The sequence below is a fragment of the Pseudophryne corroboree genome, chromosome 7 (assembly GCF_028390025.1).
Source record: "Pseudophryne corroboree isolate aPseCor3 chromosome 7, aPseCor3.hap2, whole genome shotgun sequence".
Taxonomy (NCBI): Eukaryota; Metazoa; Chordata; class Amphibia; order Anura; family Myobatrachidae; genus Pseudophryne; species Pseudophryne corroboree.
Genome location: NC_086450.1, coordinates 258,180,452 through 258,198,118, shown reverse-complemented (window position 1 = coordinate 258,198,118; position 17,667 = coordinate 258,180,452). Strand labels below are relative to the sequence as shown.

At 49.1% G+C, this 17,667-nt stretch overlaps 27 non-coding genes and 4 pseudogenes across 27 annotated transcripts; 27 read left to right on the top strand and 4 right to left on the bottom strand.

The window, feature by feature from the left end:
- Positions 1-32: 32 nt before the first annotated feature.
- On the bottom strand, positions 33-149 carry LOC134946854 (U5 spliceosomal RNA). Its single transcript, XR_010182435.1, has one exon. It is a non-coding gene; the product is annotated as a U5 spliceosomal RNA (small nuclear RNA).
- A 282-nt stretch (positions 150-431) lies between these two features.
- On the bottom strand, positions 432-547 carry LOC134946837 (U5 spliceosomal RNA). The gene has a single exon (XR_010182421.1). It is a non-coding gene; the product is annotated as a U5 spliceosomal RNA (small nuclear RNA).
- A 282-nt stretch (positions 548-829) lies between these two features.
- LOC134946849 (U5 spliceosomal RNA) lies at positions 830-942 on the bottom strand. The gene has a single exon (XR_010182431.1). It is a non-coding gene; the product is annotated as a U5 spliceosomal RNA (small nuclear RNA).
- Positions 943-1,216: 274 nt separating this feature from the next.
- LOC134946752 (U5 spliceosomal RNA) lies at positions 1,217-1,332 on the bottom strand. The gene has a single exon (XR_010182351.1). It is a non-coding gene; the product is annotated as a U5 spliceosomal RNA (small nuclear RNA).
- Positions 1,333-1,476: 144 nt separating this feature from the next.
- On the top strand, positions 1,477-1,640 carry LOC134946544 (U1 spliceosomal RNA). Its single transcript, XR_010182234.1, has one exon. It is a non-coding gene; the product is annotated as a U1 spliceosomal RNA (small nuclear RNA).
- A 152-nt stretch (positions 1,641-1,792) lies between these two features.
- LOC134946603 (U1 spliceosomal RNA) lies at positions 1,793-1,955 on the top strand. Its single transcript, XR_010182279.1, has one exon. It is a non-coding gene; the product is annotated as a U1 spliceosomal RNA (small nuclear RNA).
- A 674-nt stretch (positions 1,956-2,629) lies between these two features.
- LOC134946543 (U1 spliceosomal RNA) lies at positions 2,630-2,793 on the top strand. The gene has a single exon (XR_010182233.1). It is a non-coding gene; the product is annotated as a U1 spliceosomal RNA (small nuclear RNA).
- A 152-nt stretch (positions 2,794-2,945) lies between these two features.
- On the top strand, positions 2,946-3,087 carry LOC134946656 (U1 spliceosomal RNA; annotated as a pseudogene).
- Positions 3,088-3,778: 691 nt separating this feature from the next.
- On the top strand, positions 3,779-3,942 carry LOC134946540 (U1 spliceosomal RNA). The gene has a single exon (XR_010182231.1). It is a non-coding gene; the product is annotated as a U1 spliceosomal RNA (small nuclear RNA).
- A 151-nt stretch (positions 3,943-4,093) lies between these two features.
- LOC134946606 (U1 spliceosomal RNA) lies at positions 4,094-4,256 on the top strand. Its single transcript, XR_010182282.1, has one exon. It is a non-coding gene; the product is annotated as a U1 spliceosomal RNA (small nuclear RNA).
- A 671-nt stretch (positions 4,257-4,927) lies between these two features.
- Positions 4,928-5,091, top strand: LOC134946479 (U1 spliceosomal RNA). Its single transcript, XR_010182180.1, has one exon. It is a non-coding gene; the product is annotated as a U1 spliceosomal RNA (small nuclear RNA).
- Positions 5,092-5,243: 152 nt separating this feature from the next.
- LOC134946607 (U1 spliceosomal RNA) lies at positions 5,244-5,406 on the top strand. Its single transcript, XR_010182283.1, has one exon. It is a non-coding gene; the product is annotated as a U1 spliceosomal RNA (small nuclear RNA).
- Positions 5,407-6,077: 671 nt separating this feature from the next.
- LOC134946478 (U1 spliceosomal RNA) lies at positions 6,078-6,241 on the top strand. Its single transcript, XR_010182179.1, has one exon. It is a non-coding gene; the product is annotated as a U1 spliceosomal RNA (small nuclear RNA).
- A 152-nt stretch (positions 6,242-6,393) lies between these two features.
- Positions 6,394-6,556, top strand: LOC134946637 (U1 spliceosomal RNA). The gene has a single exon (XR_010182304.1). It is a non-coding gene; the product is annotated as a U1 spliceosomal RNA (small nuclear RNA).
- Positions 6,557-7,227: 671 nt separating this feature from the next.
- On the top strand, positions 7,228-7,391 carry LOC134946492 (U1 spliceosomal RNA). Its single transcript, XR_010182191.1, has one exon. It is a non-coding gene; the product is annotated as a U1 spliceosomal RNA (small nuclear RNA).
- Positions 7,392-7,543: 152 nt separating this feature from the next.
- Positions 7,544-7,685, top strand: LOC134946655 (U1 spliceosomal RNA; annotated as a pseudogene).
- Positions 7,686-8,376: 691 nt separating this feature from the next.
- LOC134946546 (U1 spliceosomal RNA) lies at positions 8,377-8,540 on the top strand. Its single transcript, XR_010182236.1, has one exon. It is a non-coding gene; the product is annotated as a U1 spliceosomal RNA (small nuclear RNA).
- Positions 8,541-8,692: 152 nt separating this feature from the next.
- Positions 8,693-8,855, top strand: LOC134946605 (U1 spliceosomal RNA). The gene has a single exon (XR_010182281.1). It is a non-coding gene; the product is annotated as a U1 spliceosomal RNA (small nuclear RNA).
- Positions 8,856-9,526: 671 nt separating this feature from the next.
- Positions 9,527-9,690, top strand: LOC134946495 (U1 spliceosomal RNA). The gene has a single exon (XR_010182194.1). It is a non-coding gene; the product is annotated as a U1 spliceosomal RNA (small nuclear RNA).
- Positions 9,691-9,842: 152 nt separating this feature from the next.
- On the top strand, positions 9,843-10,006 carry LOC134946649 (U1 spliceosomal RNA). The gene has a single exon (XR_010182312.1). It is a non-coding gene; the product is annotated as a U1 spliceosomal RNA (small nuclear RNA).
- A 671-nt stretch (positions 10,007-10,677) lies between these two features.
- On the top strand, positions 10,678-10,841 carry LOC134946477 (U1 spliceosomal RNA). Its single transcript, XR_010182178.1, has one exon. It is a non-coding gene; the product is annotated as a U1 spliceosomal RNA (small nuclear RNA).
- A 152-nt stretch (positions 10,842-10,993) lies between these two features.
- On the top strand, positions 10,994-11,135 carry LOC134946646 (U1 spliceosomal RNA; annotated as a pseudogene).
- Positions 11,136-11,827: 692 nt separating this feature from the next.
- Positions 11,828-11,991, top strand: LOC134946491 (U1 spliceosomal RNA). Its single transcript, XR_010182190.1, has one exon. It is a non-coding gene; the product is annotated as a U1 spliceosomal RNA (small nuclear RNA).
- A 152-nt stretch (positions 11,992-12,143) lies between these two features.
- Positions 12,144-12,285, top strand: LOC134946657 (U1 spliceosomal RNA; annotated as a pseudogene).
- A 691-nt stretch (positions 12,286-12,976) lies between these two features.
- On the top strand, positions 12,977-13,140 carry LOC134946539 (U1 spliceosomal RNA). The gene has a single exon (XR_010182230.1). It is a non-coding gene; the product is annotated as a U1 spliceosomal RNA (small nuclear RNA).
- Positions 13,141-13,292: 152 nt separating this feature from the next.
- On the top strand, positions 13,293-13,455 carry LOC134946575 (U1 spliceosomal RNA). Its single transcript, XR_010182259.1, has one exon. It is a non-coding gene; the product is annotated as a U1 spliceosomal RNA (small nuclear RNA).
- Positions 13,456-14,126: 671 nt separating this feature from the next.
- LOC134946475 (U1 spliceosomal RNA) lies at positions 14,127-14,290 on the top strand. Its single transcript, XR_010182177.1, has one exon. It is a non-coding gene; the product is annotated as a U1 spliceosomal RNA (small nuclear RNA).
- Positions 14,291-14,442: 152 nt separating this feature from the next.
- LOC134946636 (U1 spliceosomal RNA) lies at positions 14,443-14,605 on the top strand. The gene has a single exon (XR_010182303.1). It is a non-coding gene; the product is annotated as a U1 spliceosomal RNA (small nuclear RNA).
- Positions 14,606-15,275: 670 nt separating this feature from the next.
- Positions 15,276-15,439, top strand: LOC134946482 (U1 spliceosomal RNA). Its single transcript, XR_010182183.1, has one exon. It is a non-coding gene; the product is annotated as a U1 spliceosomal RNA (small nuclear RNA).
- A 152-nt stretch (positions 15,440-15,591) lies between these two features.
- Positions 15,592-15,754, top strand: LOC134946626 (U1 spliceosomal RNA). Its single transcript, XR_010182298.1, has one exon. It is a non-coding gene; the product is annotated as a U1 spliceosomal RNA (small nuclear RNA).
- Positions 15,755-16,425: 671 nt separating this feature from the next.
- LOC134946538 (U1 spliceosomal RNA) lies at positions 16,426-16,589 on the top strand. The gene has a single exon (XR_010182229.1). It is a non-coding gene; the product is annotated as a U1 spliceosomal RNA (small nuclear RNA).
- Positions 16,590-17,667: the final 1,078 nt, after the last annotated feature.

The following is a 17,667-nucleotide window of genomic DNA, read 5'->3' as shown; positions in this document are numbered from 1 at the left end:
GCACACTCGTTCTGTCTTTAAACTGATAAAAGAAACCCCAATAAGACGGGTCATGCAATAATTGAGATAAAACTCAGTTTTGCTCCTCTCCACAGAAATCTTTACTAAAAGGCGAAAGATTTGTTCGTTCTGAAGAGAAACCAGAGCATGACCAAGATTCCACCTGTCGCCTGAGTGCCATGCCAGCAGTCCTCATTCAGCTCAAAGTGAGCACCCAATTTGAAAGAAAGCAGATTTCTCACCAGGCTTCCCCTTGCTACAAGCATGGTTTGTACTCTTTTCCATGTGCTCCCAGATCTTTCAAGCAATTAGTATGATCAAGAAAGTTCTGCTTGAAAAGAAACAGACATTTACTGTCATTGTTATGCAAATAAACTTACATTAAAGCTAAAAAGAAAGCACACTCGTTCTGTCTTTAAACTGATAAAAGAAACCCCAATAATGTGGGGCATGCAATAATTGAGATAAAACTCAGTTTTGCTCCGCTCCACGGAAATCTTTAGTAAAAGGTGAAAGATTTGTTCGTTCTGAAGAGAAACCAGAGCATGACCAAGATTCCACCTGTCGCCTGAGTGCCATGCCAGCAGTCCTCATTCAGCTCAAAGTGAGCACCCAATTTGAAAGAAAGCAGATTTCTCACCAGGATACCCCTTGCTATAAGCATGGTTTGTACTCTTTCCCATGTGCTCCCAGATCTTTCAAGCAATTAGTATGGTCAAGAAAGTTCTGCTTGAAAAGAAACAGACATTTACTGTCATTGTTATGCAAATAAACTTACATAAAAGCTAAAAAGAAAGCACACTCGTTCTGTCTTTAAACTGATAAAAGAAACCCCAATAACATGGGGCATGCAAAAATTGAGATACTCAGTTTTGCTCCTCTCCACGGAAATCTTTAATAAAAGGCGAAAGATTTGTTCGTTCTGAAGAGAAACCAGAACATGACTAAGATTCCACCTGTCGCCTGTGTGCCATGCCAGCAGACCTCATTCAGCTCAAAGTGAGCACCCAATTTGAAAGAAAGAAAGCAGATTTCTCACCAGGCTTCCCCTTGCTATAAACATTGTTTGTACGCTTTTCCATGTGCTCCCAGATCTTTCAAGCAATTAGTGTGGTCAAGAAAGTTCTGATTGAAAAGAAACAAACATTTACTGTCATTTCTATGCAAATGAGCTTACATTAAAGCACACTCGTTCTATCTTTAAACCGATAAAAGAAACCCCAATAAGATGGGGCATGCAAAAATTGAGATAAAACTCAGTTTTGCTCCTCTCCATGGAAATCTTTAGTAAAAGGCGAAAGATTTGTTCGTTCTGAAGAGAAACCAGAGCATGACCAAGATTTTCATCTGAAAATATGTGTTCACCCTGCAGTTGTTGTCCCCAGATGAGAGTTCCCTTGTGCTGCCTCAGTTGAATCTCCTTTACTTGACAGAGATGTGCCTGAGCAGCGGCCCTCCCCAGCCCTATCCCAAATCCTACTTATTTTGCATAGGAGATACCATGGTCATGAAGATTGTTCTCCCAGGGTGAGGTTCATTCATTGCATTCTGGGTATGCTGACCCCTGTGATTTCCCCAAGTGTGGGAAACTCGACTGCATTATTTGTGGTAGTGGGGGACTGTGTTTGTGTTTTCCTCTGGTCAGCTCTGGTAAAAGTCAGATTTCTTTGTCTCAGATCTTCCTCTAGCCTTGTTCTTCTTTCGAGAGTTCCCTTGTGCTGCCTCAGTTGGATCTCCTTCACTTGACAGGGGGGTGCCCGAGCAGCGACCCTCCCCAGCTCTAGCCCAACTCCTATTTACCTGCCAGGTGAGATACTATGATCATGAAGGTGCTTCTCCCAGGGCAAGGCTCACCCATTGCACTCTGGGTGTGCTGCTCCTGCGATTTCCCCAAATGTGGGAAACTTGACTGCATAATTTGTGTTTCCCCTGGTCAGCTCTCGTATAATTCAGATCTCTTTGTCTCAGGTCTCTCTCCAGCCTAGTTTGCTGTCTGTTTCCACTTCTTTTTTCTTGAGCCCCTCCCTTTTATACCCTTGTGCACTATCCTGACTTCTCCTCCTGTCTGCTTACTTTGTGCCTTCCAATGCACAATGCAAACTACAGGTAGTGCTGCAGGGCCCACACCCTTTTACTTGCATTACAGAGCAGCTCTGGAGCTGTTATAGTGCCAAGCTGCTGCAAGAAATCAGCTTGAATGCTTCAGGGGCTGGGGCATGGCCAACATGAGCCCCACACCGAAGGAGGGTGGAGGTGTTTAATGCGAACTAAGGGTCATCCAAGTACCGCAAAAGGCAGCCATGCCCTGCATACCCCTTTTCTCTTTTCATATGCAGATGAGGGTTCCAGCCAACTTTGGCCCACTGCTTGGATGACATCACCGTATGCAAATCCGTCTTCTGCAGACCTTCCCCCAGGAATGCTTGTACTAGTTGTTGCATTTGGTTTGTTGTTTGGGGGTGCTTGAGTATTAGGCAGCCTTCTGCCCTCCCATGTTCATCTGAAAATATGTGTTCTCCCTGCAGTTGTTGTCCCCAGATGAGAGTTCCCTTGTGCTGCCTCAGTTGAATCTCCTGTACTTGACAGAGATGTGCCTGAGCAGCGGCCCTCCCCAGCCCTATCCCAAATCATACTTATTTTGCACAGGAGATACCATGGTCATGAAGATTGTTCTCCCAGGGTGAGGTTCATTCATTGCATTCTGGGTATGTTGACCCCTGTGATTTCCCCTAATATGGGAAACTTGACTGCATTATTTGTGGTAGTGGAGGACTGTGTTTGTGCTTTCCTCTGGTCAGCTCTGGTAAAAGTCAGATGTCTTTGTCACAGATCTTCCTCTAGCCTTGTTCTTCATTCGAGAGTTCCCCTGTGCTGCCTCAGTTGGATCTCCTTCACTTGACAGGGGGGTGCCCGAGCAGCGACCCTCCCCAGCTCTAGCCCAACTCCTATTTACCTGCCAGGTGAGATACTATGATCATGAAGGTGCTTCTCCCAGGGCAAGGCTCACCCATTGCACTCTGGGTCTGCTGCTCCTGGGATTTCCCCAAATGTGGGAAACTTGACTGCATAATTTGTGTTTCCCCTGGTCGGCTCTCATATAATTCAGATCTCTTTGTCTCAGGTCTCTCTCCAGCCAAGTTTGCTGTCTGTTTCCACTTCTCTTTTCTTGAGCCGCTCCCTTCTATGCCCTTGCGCACTATCCTGACTTCTCCCGTCTGCTTACTTTGTGCCTTCCAACGCACAATGCGAACTACAGGTAGTGCTGCAGGGCCCACACCCTTTTACTTGCCTTACAGAGCAGCTCTGGTGCTGTTATAGTGCCCAGCTGCTGCAAGAAATCAGCTTGAATGCTTCAGGGGCTGGGGCATAGCCAACATGAGCCCCACACCGAAGGAGGGTGGGGGTGTTTAATGCGAACTAAGGGTCATCCAAGCGCCGCAAAAGGCCGCCATGCCCTGCATACCCCTTTTCTCTTTTCATATGCAGATGAGGGTTCCAGCCAACTTTGGCCCACTGCTTGGATGACATCACCGTATGAAAATCCGTCTTCTGCAGACCTTCCCCCAGGAATGCTTGCACTAGTTGTTGCATTTGGTTGTTGTTTGGGGGTGCTTCAGTATTAGGCAGCCTTCTGCCTTCCCATGTTCATCTGAAAATATGTGTTCTCCCTGCAGTTGTTGTCCCCAGATGAGAGTTCCCTTGTGCTGCCTCAGTTGAATCTCCTTTACTTGACAGAGATATGCCTGAGCAGCGTACCTCCCCAGCCCTATCCCAAATCATACTTATTTTGCATAGGAGATACCATGGTCATGAAGATTATTCTCCCAGGGTGAGGTTCATTCATTGCATTCTGGGTATGCTGAGCCCTGTGATTTCCCCAAATGTGGGAAACTCGACTGCATTATTTGTGGTAGTGGGGGACTGTGTTTGTGCTTTCCTCTGGTCAGCTCTGGTAAAAGTCAGATTTCTTTGTCTAGATCTTCCTCTAGCCTTGTTCTTCTTTCGAGAGTTCCCTTGTGCTGCCTCAGTTGGATCTCCTTTACTTGACAGGGCGGTGTCCGAGCAGCGACCGTCCCCAGCTCTAGCCCAACTCCTACTTACCTGCCAGGTGAGATACTATGATCAGGAAGGTGCTTCTCCCAGGGTAAGGCTCACCCATTGCACTCTGGGTGTGCTGCTCCTGCGATTTCCCAAAATGTGGGACACTTGACTGCATAATTTGTGTTTCCTCTGGTCGGCTCTCGTATAATTCAGATCTCTTTGTCTCAGGTCTCTCTCTAGCCTAGTTTGCTGTCTGTTTCCACTTCTCTTTTCTTGAGCCGCTCCCTTCTATGCCCTTGTGCACTATCCTGACTTCTCCCGTCTGCTTACTTTGTGCCTTCCAACGCACAATGCGAACTACAGGTAGTGCTGCAGGGCCTACACCCTTTTACTTGCCTTACAGAGCAGCTCTGGAGCTGTTACAGTGCCCAGCTGCTGCAAGAAATCAGCTTGAATGCTTCAGGGGCTGGGGCATAGCCAACATTAGCCCCACACCGAAGGAGGGTGGAGGTGTTTAATGCGAACTAGGGGTCATCCAAGCGCCGCAAAAGGCCGCCATGCCCTGCATGCCCCTTTTCTCTTTTCATATGCAGACGAGGGTTGAAGCCAACTTTTACCCACTGCTTGGATGACATCACCATATGCAAATCCATCTGCTGCAGGCCTTCCCCCAGGAATGCTTGCACTAGTTGTTGCATTTGGTTTGTTGTTTGGGGGTGCTTCAGTATTAGGCAGCCTTCTGCCCTCCCATGTTCATCTGAAAATATGTGTTCTCCCTGCAGTTGTTGTCCCCAGATGAGAGTTCCCTTGTGCTGCCTCAGTTGAATCTCCTTTACTTGACAGAGATGTGCCTGAGCAGCGGCCCTCCCCAGCCCTATCCCAAATCATACTTATTTTGCAAAGGAGATACCATGGTCATGAAGATTGTTCTCCCAGGGTGAGGTTCATTCATTGCATTCTGGGTATGCTGACCCCTGTGATTTCCCCAAATGTGGGAAACTCGACTGCATTATTTGTGGTAGTGGGGGACTGTGTTTGTGCTTTCCTCTGGTCAGCTCTGGTAAAAGTCAGATTTCTTTGTCTCAGATCTTCCTCTAGCCTTGTTCTTCATTCGAGAGTTCCCTTGTGCTGCCTCAGTTGGATCTCCTTCACTTGACAGGGGGGTGCCCGAGCAGCGACCCTCCCCAGCTCTAGCCCAACTCCTACTTACCTGCCAGGTGAGATACTATGATCATGAAGGTGCTTCTCCCAGGGCAAGGCTCACCCATTGCACTCTGGGTGTGCTGCTCCTGCGATTTCCCAAAATGTGGGAAACTTGACTGCATAATTTGTGTTTCCCCTGGTCGGCTCTCGTATAATTCAGATCTCTTTGTCTCAGGTCTCTCTCCAGCCTAGTTTGCTGTCTGTTTCCACTTCTCTTTTCTTGAGCTGCTCCCATCTTCGCCCTTGCGCACTATCCTGACTTCTCCCGTCTGCTTACTTTGTGCCTTCCAATGCACAATGCAAACTACAGGTAGTGCTGCAGGGCCCACACCCTTTTACTTGCCTTACAGAGCAGCTCTGGAGCTGTTACAGTGCCCAGCTGCTGCAAGAAATCAGCTTGAATGCTTCAGGGGCTGGGCCATAGCCAACATGAGCCCCACACCGAAGGAGGGTGGAGGTGTTTAATGCGAACTAGGGGTCATCCAAGTGCCGCAAAAGGCCGCCATGCCCTGCACGCCCCTTTTCTCTTTTCATATGCAGACGAGGGTTGAAGCCAACTTTGACCCACTGCTTGGATGACATCACCATATGCAAATCCATCTGCTGCAGGCCTTCCCCCAGGAATGCTTGCACTAGTTGTTGCATTTGGTTTGTTGTTTGGGGGTGCTTCAGTATTAGGCAGCCTTCTGCCCTCCCATGTTCATCTGAAAATATGTGTTCTCCCTGCAGTTGTTGTCCCCAGATGAGAGTTCCCTTGTGCTGCCTCAGTTGAATCTCCTGTACTTGACAGAGATGTGCCTGAGCTGCGGCCCTCCCCAGCCCTATCCCAAATCATACTTATTTTGCATAGGAGATACCATGGTCATGAAGATTGTTCTCCCAGGGTGAGGTTTATTCATTGCATTCTGGGTATGCTGACCCCTGTGATTTCCCCAAATGTGGGAAACTCGACTGCATTATTTGTGGTAGTGGGGGACTGTGTTTGTGCTTTCCTCTGGTCAGCTCTGGGAAAAGTCAGATTTCTTTGTCTCAGATCTTCCTCTAGCCTTGTTCTTCTTTCGAGAGTTCTCTTGTGCTGCCTCAGTTGGATCTCCTTCACTTGACAGGGGGGTGCCCGAGCAGCGACCCTCCCCTGCTCTAGCCCAACTCCTACTTACCTGCCATGTGAGATACTATGATCATGAAGGTGCTTCTCCCAGGGCAAGGCTCACCCATTGCACTCTGGGTGTGCTGCTCCTGCGATTTCCCCAAATGTGGGAAACTTGACTGCATAATTTGTGTTTCCCCTGGTCGGCTCTCGTATAATTCAGATCTCTTTGTCTCAGGTCTCTCTCCAGCCTAGTTTGCTGTCTGTTTCCACTTCTCTTTTCTTGAGCTGCTCCCATCTATGCCCTTGCGCACTATCCTGACTTCTCTAGTCTGCTTACTTTGTGCCTTCCAATGCACAATGCAAACTACAGGTAGTGCTGCAGGGCCCACACCCTTTTACTTGCCTTACAGAGCAGCTCTGGAGCTGTTACATTGCCCAGCTGCTGCAAGAAATCAGCTTGAATGCTTCAGGGGCTGGGCCATAGCCAACATGAGCCCCACACCGAAGGAGGGTGGAGGTGTTTAATGTGAACTAGGGGTCATCCAAGCGCCGCAAAAGGCCGCCATGCCCTGCACGCCCCTTTTCTCTTTTCATATGCAGACGAGGGTTGAAGCCAACTTTGACCCACTGCTTGGATGACATCACCATATGCAAATCAATCTGCTGCAGGCCTTCGCCCAGGAATGCTTGCACTAGTTGTTGCATTTGGTTTGTTGTTTGGGGGTGCTTCAGTATTAGGCAGCCTTCTGCCCTCCCATGTTCATCTGAAAATATGTGTTCTCCCTGCAGTTGTTGTCCCCAGATGAGAGTTCCCTTGTGCTGCCTTAGTTGAATCTCCTTTACTTGACAGAGATGTGCCTGAGCAGCGGCCCTCCCCAGCCCTATCCCAAATCATACTTATTTTGCATAGGAGATACCATGGTCATGAAGATTGTTCTCCCAGGGTGAGGTTCATTCATTGCATTCTGGGTATGCTGACCCCTGTGATTTCCCCAAATATGGGAAACTCGACTGCATTATTTGTGGTAGTGGAGGACTGTGTTTGTGCTTTCCTCTGGTCAGCTCTGGTAAAAGTCAGATTTCTTTGTCTCAGATCTTCCTCTAGCCTTGTTCTTCATTCGAGAGTTCCCCTGTGCTGCCTCAGTTGGATCTCCTTCACTTGACAGGGGGGTGCCCGAGCAGCGACCCTCCCCAGCTCTAGCCCAACTCCTATTTACCTGCCAGGTGAGATACTATGATCATGAAGGTGCTTCTCCCAGGGCAAGGCTCACCCATTGCACTCTGGGTCTGCTGCTCCTGGGATTTCCCCAAATGTGGGAAACTTGACTGCATAATTTGTGTTTCCCCTGGTCGGCTCTCATATAATTCAGATCTCTTTGTCTCAGGTCTCTCTCCAGCCAAGTTTGCTGTCTGTTTCCACTTCTCTTTTCTTGAGCCGCTCCCTTCTATGCCCTTGCGCACTATCCTGACTTCTCCCGTCTGCTTACTTTGTGCCTTCCAACGCACAATGCGAACTACAGGTAGTGCTGCAGGGCCCACACCCTTTTACTTGCCTTACAGAGCAGCTCTGGTGCTGTTATAGTGCCCAGCTGCTGCAAGAAATCAGCTTGAATGCTTCAGGGGCTGGGGCATAGCCAACATGAGCCCCACACCGAAGGAGGGTGGGGGTGTTTAATGCGAACTAAGGGTCATCCAAGCGCCGCAAAAGGCCGCCATGCCCTGCATACCCCTTTTCTCTTTTCATATGCAGATGAGGGTTCCAGCCAACTTTGGCCCACTGCTTGGATGACATCACCGTATGAAAATCCGTCTTCTGCAGACCTTCCCCCAGGAATGCTTGCACTAGTTGTTGCATTTGGTTGTTGTTTGGGGGTGCTTCAGTATTAGGCAGCCTTCTGCCTTCCCATGTTCATCTGAAAATATGTGTTCTCCCTGCAGTTGTTGTCCCCAGATGAGAGTTCCCTTGTGCTGCCTCAGTTGAATCTCCTTTACTTGACAGAGATATGCCTGAGCAGCGTACCTCCCCAGCCCTATCCCAAATCATACTTATTTTGCATAGGAGACACCATGGTCATGAAGATTATTCTCCCAGGGTGAGGTTCATTCATTGCATTCTGGGTATGCTGAGCCCTGTGATTTCCCCAAATGTGGGAAACTCGACTGCATTATTTGTGGTAGTGGGGGACTGTGTTTGTGCTTTCCTCTGGTCAGCTCTGGTAAAAGTCAGATTTCTTTGTCTCAGATCTTCCTCTAGCCTTGTTCTTCTTTCGAGAGTTCCCTTGTGCTGCCTCAGTTGGATCTCCTTTACTTGACAGGGCGGTGTCCGAGCAGCGACCGTCCCCAGCTCTAGCCCAACTCCTACTTACCTGCCAGGTGAGATACTATGATCAGGAAGGTGCTTCTCCCAGGGTAAGGCTCACCCATTGCACTCTGGGTGTGCTGCTCCTGCGATTTCCCAAAATGTGGGACACTTGACTGCATAATTTGTGTTTCCTCTGGTCGGCTCTCGTATAATTCAGATCTCTTTGTCTCAGGTCTCTCTCTAGCCTAGTTTGCTGTCTGTTTCCACTTCTCTTTTCTTGAGCCCCTCCCTTCTATGCCCTTGTGCACTATCCTGACTTCTCCCGTCTGCTTACTTTGTGCCTTCCAACGCACAATGCGAACTACAGGTAGTGCTGCAGGGCCTACACCCTTTTATTTGCCTTACAGAGCAGCTCTGGAGCTGTTACAGTGCCCAGCTGCTGCAAGAAATCAGCTTGAATGCTTCAGGGGCTGGGGCATAGCCAACATTAGCCCCACACCGAAGGAGGGTGGAGGTGTTTAATGCGAACTAGGGGTCATCCAAGCGCCGCAAAAGGCCGCCATGCCCTGCATGCCCCTTTTCTCTTTTCATATGTAGACGAGGGTTGAAGCCAACTTTTACCCACTGCTTGGATGACATCACCATATGCAAATCCATCTGCTGCAGGCCTTCCCCCAGGAATGCTTGCACTAGTTGTTGCATTTGGTTTGTTGTTTGGGGGTGCTTCAGTATTAGGCAGCCTTCTGCCCTCCCATGTTCATCTGAAAATATGTGTTCTCCCTGCAGTTGTTGTCCCCAGATGAGAGTTCCCTTGTGCTGCCTCAGTTGAATCTCCTTTACTTGACAGAGATGTGCCTGAGCAGCGGCCCTCCCCAGCCCTATCCCAAATCATACTTATTTTGCAAAGGAGATACCATGGTCATGAAGATTGTTCTCCCAGGGTTAGGTTCATTCATTGCATTCTGGGTATGCTGACCCCTGTGATTTCCCCAAATGTGGGAAACTCGACTGCATTATTTGTGGTAGTGGGGGACTGTGTTTGTGCTTTCCTCTGGTCAGCTCTGGTAAAAGTCAGATTTCTTTGTCTCAGATCTTCCTCTAGCCTTGTTCTTCATTCGAGAGTTCCCTTGTGCTGCCTCAGTTGGATCTCCTTCACTTGACAGGGGGGTGCCCAAGCAGCGACCCTCCCCAGCTCTAGCCCAACTCCTACTTACCTGCCAGGTGAGATACTATGATCATGAAGGTGCTTCTCCAAGGGCAAGGCTCACCCATTGGCACTCTGGGTGTGCTGCTCCTGCGATTTCCCCAAATGTGGGAAACTTGACTGCATAATTTGTGTTTCCCCTGGTCGGCTCTCGTATAATTCAGATCTCTTTGTCTCAGGTCTCTCTCCAGCCTAGTTTGCTGTCTGTTTCCACTTCTCTTTTCTTGAGCTGCTCCCATCTTCGCCCTTGCGCACTATCCTGACTTCTCCCGTCTGCTTACTTTGTGCCTTCCAATGCACAATGCAAACTACAGGTAGTGCTGCAGGGCCCACACCCTTTTACTTGCCTTACAGAGCAGCTCTGGAGCTGTTACAGTGCCCAGCTGCTGCAAGAAATCAGCTTGAATGCTTCAGGGGCTGGGCCATAGCCAACATGAGCCCCACACCGAAGGAGGGTGGAGGTGTTTAATGCGAACTAGGGGTCATCCAAGTGCCGCAAAAGGCCGCCATGCCCTGCACGCCCCTTTTCTCTTTTCATATGCAGACGAGGGTTGAAGCCAACTTTGACCCACTGCTTGGATGACATCACCATATGCAAATCCATCTGCTGCAGGCCTTCCCCCAGGAATGCTTGCACTAGTTGTTGCATTTGGTTTGTTGTTTGGGGGTGCTTCAGTATTAGGCAGCCTTCTGCCCTCCCATGTTCATCTGAAAATATGTGTTCTCCCTGCAGTTGTTGTCCCCAGATGAGAGTTCCCTTGTGCTGCCTCAGTTGAATCTCCTGTACTTGACAGAGATGTGCCTGAGCTGCGGCCCTCCCCAGCCCTATCCCAAATCATACTTATTTTGCATAGGAGATACCATGGTCATGAAGATTGTTCTCCCAGGGTGAGGTTTATTCATTGCATTCTGGGTATGCTGACCCCTGTGATTTCCCCAAATGTGGGAAACTCGACTGCATTATTTGTGGTAGTGGGGGACTGTGTTTGTGCTTTCCTCTGGTCAGCTCTGGGAAAAGTCAGATTTCTTTGTCTCAGATCTTCCTCTAGCCTTGTTCTTCTTTCGAGAGTTCTCTTGTGCTGCCTCAGTTGGATCTCCTTCACTTGACAGGGGGGTGCCCGAGCAGCGACCCTCCCCTGCTCTAGCCCAACTCCTACTTACCTGCCATGTGAGATACTATGATCATGAAGGTGCTTCTCCCAGGGCAAGGCTCACCCATTGCACTCTGGGTGTGCTGCTCCTGCGATTTCCCCAAATGTGGGAAACTTGACTGCATAATTTGTGTTTCCCCTGGTCGGCTCTCATATAATTCAGATCTCTTTGTCTCAGGTCTCTCTCCAGCCAAGTTTGCTGTCTGTTTCCACTTCTCTTTTCTTGAGCTGCTCCCATCTATGCCCTTGCGCACTATCCTGACTTCTCTAGTCTGCTTACTTTGTGCCTTCCAATGCACAATGCAAACTACAGGTAGTGCTGCAGGGCCCACACCCTTTTACTTGCCTTACAGAGCAGCTCTGGAGCTGTTACATTGCCCAGCTGCTGCAAGAAATCAGCTTGAATGCTTCAGGGGCTGGGCCATAGCCAACATGAGCCCCACACCGAAGGAGGGTGGAGGTGTTTAATGTGAACTAGGGGTCATCCAAGCGCCGCAAAAGGCCGCCATGCCCTGCACGCCCCTTTTCTCTTTTCATATGCAGACGAGGGTTGAAGCCAACTTTGACCCACTGCTTGGATGACATCACCATATGCAAATCAATCTGCTGCAGGCCTTCGCCCAGGAATGCTTGCACTAGTTGTTGCATTTGGTTTGTTGTTTGGGGGTGCTTCAGTATTAGGCAGCCTTCTGCCCTCCCATGTTCATCTGAAAATATGTGTTCTCCCTGCAGTTGTTGTCCCCAGATGAGAGTTCCCTTGTGCTGCCTCAGTTGAATCTCCTTTACTTGACAGAGATGTGCCTGAGCAGCGGCCCTCCCCAGCCCTATCCCAAATCATACTTATTTTGCATAGGAGATACCATGGTCATGAAGATTGTTCTCCCAGGGTGAGGTTCATTCATTGCATTCTGGGTATGCTGACCCCTGTGATTTCCCCAAATATGGGAAACTCGACTGCATTATTTGTGGTAGTGGAGGACTGTGTTTGTGCTTTCCTCTGGTCAGCTCTGGTAAAAGTCAGATTTCTTTGTCTCAGATCTTCCTCTAGCCTTGTTCTTCATTCGAGAGTTCCCCTGTGCTGCCTCAGTTGGATCTCCTTCACTTGACAGGGGGGTGCCCGAGCAGCGACCCTCCCCAGCTCTAGCCCAACTCCTATTTACCTGCCAGGTGAGATACTATGATCATGAAGGTGCTTCTCCAAGGGCAAGGCTCACCCATTGCACTCTGGGTCTGCTGCTCCTGGGATTTCCCCAAATGTGGGAAACTTGACTGCATAATTTGTGTTTCCCCTGGTCGGCTCTCATATAATTCAGATCTCTTTGTCTCAGGTCTCTCTCCAGCCAAGTTTGCTGTCTGTTTCCACTTCTCTTTTCTTGAGCCGCTCCCTTCTATGCCCCTGCGCACTATCCTGACTTCTCCCGTCTGCTTACTTTGTGCCTTCCAACGCACAATGCGAACTACAGGTAGTGCTGCAGGGCCCACACCCTTTTACTTGCCTTACAGAGCAGCTCTGGTGCTGTTATAGTGCCCAGCTGCTGCAAGAAATCAGCTTGAATGCTTCAGGGGCTGGGGCATAGCCAACATGAGCACCACACCGAAGGAGGGTGGGGGTGTTTAATGTGAACTAAGGGTCATCCAAGCGCCGCAAAAGGCCGCCATGCCCTGCATGCCCCTTTTCTCTTTTCATATGCAGATGAGGGTTCCAGCCAACTTTGGCCCACTGCTTGGATGACATCACCGTATGAAAATCCGTCTTCTGCAGACCTTCCCCCAGGAATGCTTGTACTAGTTGTTGCATTTGGTTGTTGTTTGGGGGTGCTTCAGTATTAGGCAGCCTTCTGCCTTCCCATGTTCATCTGAAAATATGTGTTCTCCCTGCAGTTGTTGTCCCCAGATGAGAGTTCCCTTGTGCTGCCTCAGTTGAATCTCCTTTACTTGACAGAGATATGCCTGAGCAGCGTACCTCCCCAGCCCTATCCCAAATCATACTTATTTTGCATAGGAGATACCATGGTCATGAAGATTATTCTCCCAGGGTGAGGTTCATTCATTGCATTCTGGGTATGCTGAGCCCTGTGATTTCCCCAAATGTGGGAAACTCGACTGCATTATTTGTGGTAGTGGGGGACTGTGTTTGTGCTTTCCTCTGGTCAGCTCTGGTAAAAGTCAGATTTCTTTGTCTCAGATCTTCCTCTAGCCTTGTTCTTCTTTCGAGAGTTCCCTTGTGCTGCCTCAGTTGGATCTCCTTTACTTGACAGGGCGGTGTCCGAGCAGCGACCGTCCCCAGCTCTAGCCCAACTCCTACTTACCTGCCAGGTGAGATACTATGATCATGAAGGTGCTTCTCCCAGGGCAAGGCTCACCCATTGCACTCTGGGTGTGCTGCTCCTGCGATTTCCCCAAATGTGGGAAACTTGACTGCATAATTTGTGTTTCCCCTGGTCGGCTCTCGTATAATTCAGATCTCTTTGTCTCAGGTCTCTCTCCAGCCTAGTTTGCTGTCTGTTTCCACTTCTCTTTTCTTGAGCTGCTCCCATCTATGCCCTTGCGCACTATCCTGACTTCTCCCGTCTGCTTACTTTGTGCCTTCCAATGCACAATGCAAACTACAGGTAGTGCTGCAGGGCCCACACCCTTTTACTTGCCTTACAGAGCAGCTCTGGAGCTGTTACAGTGCCCAGCTGCTGCAAGAAATCAGCTTGAATGCTTCAGGGGCTGGGCCATAGCCAACATGAGCCCCACACCGAAGGAGGGTGGAGGTGTTTAATGTGAACTAGGGGTCATCCAAGTGCCGCAAAAGGCCGCCATGCCCTGCACGCCCCTTTTCTCTTTTCATATGCAGACGAGGGTTGAAGCCAACTTTGACCCACTGCTTGGATGACATCACCATATGCAAATCCATCTGCTGCAGGCCTTCCCCCAGGAATGCTTGCACTAGTTGTTGCATTTGGTTTGTTGTTTGGGGGTGCTTCAGTATTAGGCAGCCTTCTGCCCTCCCATGTTCATCTGAAAATATGTGTTCTCCCTGCAGTTGTTGTCCCCAGATGAGAGTTCCCTTGTGCTGCCTCAGTTGAATCTCCTTTACTTGACAGAGATGTGCCTGAGCTGCGGCCCTCCCCAGCCCTATCCCAAATCATACTTATTTTGCATAGGAGATACCATGGTCATGAAGATTGTTCTCCCAGGGTGAGGTTTATTCATTGCATTCTGGGTATGCTGACCCCTGTGATTTCCCCAAATGTGGGAAACTCGACTGCATTATTTGTGGTAGTGGGGGACTGTGTTTGTGCTTTCCTCTGGTCAGCTCTGGGAAAAGTCAGATTTCTTTGTCTCAGATCTTCCTCTAGCCTTGTTCTTCTTTCGAGAGTTCTCTTGTGCTGCCTCAGTTGGATCTCCTTCACTTGACAGGGGGGTGCCCGAGCAGCGACCCTCCCCTGCTCTAGCCCAACTCCTACTTACCTGCCATGTGAGATACTATGATCATGAAGGTGCTTCTCCCAGGGCAAGGCTCACCCATTGCACTCTGGGTGTGCTGCTCCTGCGATTTCCCCAAATGTGGGAAACTTGACTGCATAATTTGTGTTTCCCCTGGTCGGCTCTCGTATAATTCAGATCTCTTTGTCTCAGGTCTCTCTCCAGCCTAGTTTGCTGTCTGTTTCCACTTCTCTTTTCTTGAGCTGCTCCCATCTATGCCCTTGCGCACTATCCTGACTTCTCTAGTCTGCTTACTTTGTGCCTTCCAATGCACAATGCAAACTACAGGTAGTGCTGCAGGGCCCACACCCTTTTACTTGCCTTACAGAGCAGCTCTGGAGCTGTTACATTGCCCAGCTGCTGCAAGAAATCAGCTTGAATGCTTCAGGGGCTGGGCCATAGCCAACATGAGCCCCACACCGAAGGAGGGTGGAGGTGTTTAATGCGAACTAGGGGTCATCCAAGCGCCGCAAAAGGCAGCCATGCCCTGCACACCCCTTTTCTTTTTCATATGCAGACGAGGGTGGAAGCCAACTTTGACCCACTGCTTGGATGACATCACCATATGCAAATCCATCTGCTGCAGGCCTTCCCCCAGGAATGCTTGCACTAGTTGTTGCATTTGGTTTGTTGTTTGGGGGTGCTTCAGTATTAGGCAGCCTTCTGCCCTCCCATGTTCATCTGAAAATATGTGTTCTCCCTGCAGTTGTTGTCCCCAGATGAGAGTTCCCTTGTGCTGCCTCAGTTGAATCTCCTTTACTTGACAGAGATGTGCCTGAGCAGCGGCCCTCCCCAGCCCTATCCTAAATCATACTTATTTTGCATAGGAGATACCATGGTCATGAAGATTGTTCTCCCAGGGTGAGGTTCATTCATTGCATTCTGGGTATGCTGACCCCTGTGATTTCCCCAAATGTGGGAAACTCGACTGCATTATTTGTGGTAGTGGGGGACTGTGTTTGTGCTTTCCTCTGGTCAGCTCTGGTAAAAGTCAGTTTTCTTTGTCTCAGATCTTCCTCTAGCCTTGTTCTTCATTCGAGAGTTCCCTTGTGCTGCCTCAGTTGGATCTCCTTCACTTGACAGGGGGGTGCCCGAGCAGCGACCCACCCCAGCTCTAGCCCAACTCCAACTTACCTGCCAGGTGAGATACTATGATCATGAAGGTGCTTCTCCCAGGGCAAGGCTCACCCATTGCACTCTGGGTGTGCTGCTCCTGCGATTTCCCCAAATGTGGGAAACTTGATTGCATAATTTGTGTTTCCCCTGGTCGGCTCTCGTATAATTCAGATCTCTTTGTCTCAGGTCTCTCTCCAGCCTAGTTTGCTGTCTGTTTCTACTTCTCTTTTCTTGAGCCGCTCCCATCTATGCCCTTGCGCACTATCCTGACTTCTCCCGTCTGCTTACATTGTGCCTTCCACCGCACAATGCAAACTACAGGTAGTGCTGCAGGGCCCACACCCTTTTACTTGCCTTACAGAGCAGCTCTGGAGCTGTTACAGTGCCCAGCTGCTGCAAGAAATCAGCTTGAATGCTTCAGGGGCTGGGGCATCGCCAACATGAGCCCCACACCGAAGGAGGGTGGAGGTGTTTAATGCGAACTAGGGGTCATCCAAGCGCCGCAAAATGCCGCCATGCCCTGCACACCCCTTTTCTTTTTTCATATGCAGACGAGGGTTCCAGCCAACTTTGACCCACTGCTTGGATGACATCACCATATGCAAATCCATCTGCTGCAGGCCTTCCCCCAGGAATGCTTGCACTAGTTGTTGCATTTGGTTTGTTGTTTGGGGGTGCTTCAGTATTAGGCAGCCTTCTGCCCTCCCATGTTCATCTGAAAATATGTGTTCTCCCTGCAGTTGTTGTCCCCAGATGAGAGTTCCCTTGTGCTGCCTCAGTTGAATCTCCTTTACGTGACAGAGATGTGCCTGAGCAACGGCCCTCCCCAGCCCTATCCCAAATCATACTTATTTTGCATAGGAGATACCATGGTCATGAAGATTGTTCTCCCAGGGTGAGGTTCATTCATTGCCTTCTGGGTATGCTGACCTCTGTGATTTCCCCAAATGTGGGAAACTCGACTGCATTATTTGTGGTAGTGGGGGACTGTGTTTGTGCTTTCCTCTGGTCAGCTCTGGTAAAAGTCAGATTTCTTTGTCTCAGATCTTCCTCTAGCTTTGTTCTTCTTTCGAGAGTTCCCTTGTGCTGCCTCAGTTGAATCTCCTTAACTTGACGGGAGTGTGCCTGAGCAGCCGCCCTCCCCAGCCCCAACTCATACTTATCTTGCATATGAGATCTCTTGGTCATGAAGATAGTTCTCACAGGGTAAGGTTCATCCATTACATTTTAAAATAGGAAGGTACAAAGTACATATTCGAATTGCATATATGTGCTGGATTCAAATGACCCCCCCCCCCTTCCTTTCTCAATTGTGCCTGTCAGCAGCTATTCTAATGTTGCTGCCAATGGGTGTGACACATTCATTTCTTCTCTGGGGTACACTGGACTCCACAAGGATTCACATTGGGGTGTAGAGTATGATCTTGATCTGAGGCACCAACAGGCTCAAAGCTTTTGACTGTTCCCAAGATGCTCAGCGCCCCTCCTCTATAACCCCGCTTCCATGAACAGGGAGCTCAGTTTGTAGTTGGTGCCTTCAGTAGCAGGCCTCAGGCAGGCCTCAGTTGGTGCCTTCAGTAGCAGGCCTCAGGCAGGCCTCAGGCAGCCTATTCTTAGCTATTAATTTTGACAAGAAAAGAAGAGCTTTTTTTTATAAGATCTTCAAGGGCTGCAGCAGGCTAGGTCTAATAGACATAGTTATATTGTAGTGTAGCGCTCAGTCCTTGCTCCTAGTTTGGTTGTCTAAGTGAAAGTAGTACTGTCTGTGAGTGCCCTTAGGTAAAATATATTCAATAGGTGTTTATATCTCTTAAATGGTGTACAATATCACAGAACAATTATGTTTCCCAAATGAAATGTCCACATATAGCTCATTAATGATAACGGTGGTTTATTGTTTGCTAATATTAGTTAAAGGAAGAGTTATGGGTAAACTCTTAGTCTAGGAGTCTATTGAGTGTGTGCTGCAGCCTGCGGCGTCCCGCACAGCTGCAGACAGTCGTTTTGTCCTTGGTAAGTTCAATTCCGTGTTGAAAAAAATATAAAGATAAATTATAAACAAAAAATATATATATAAACAAAAACA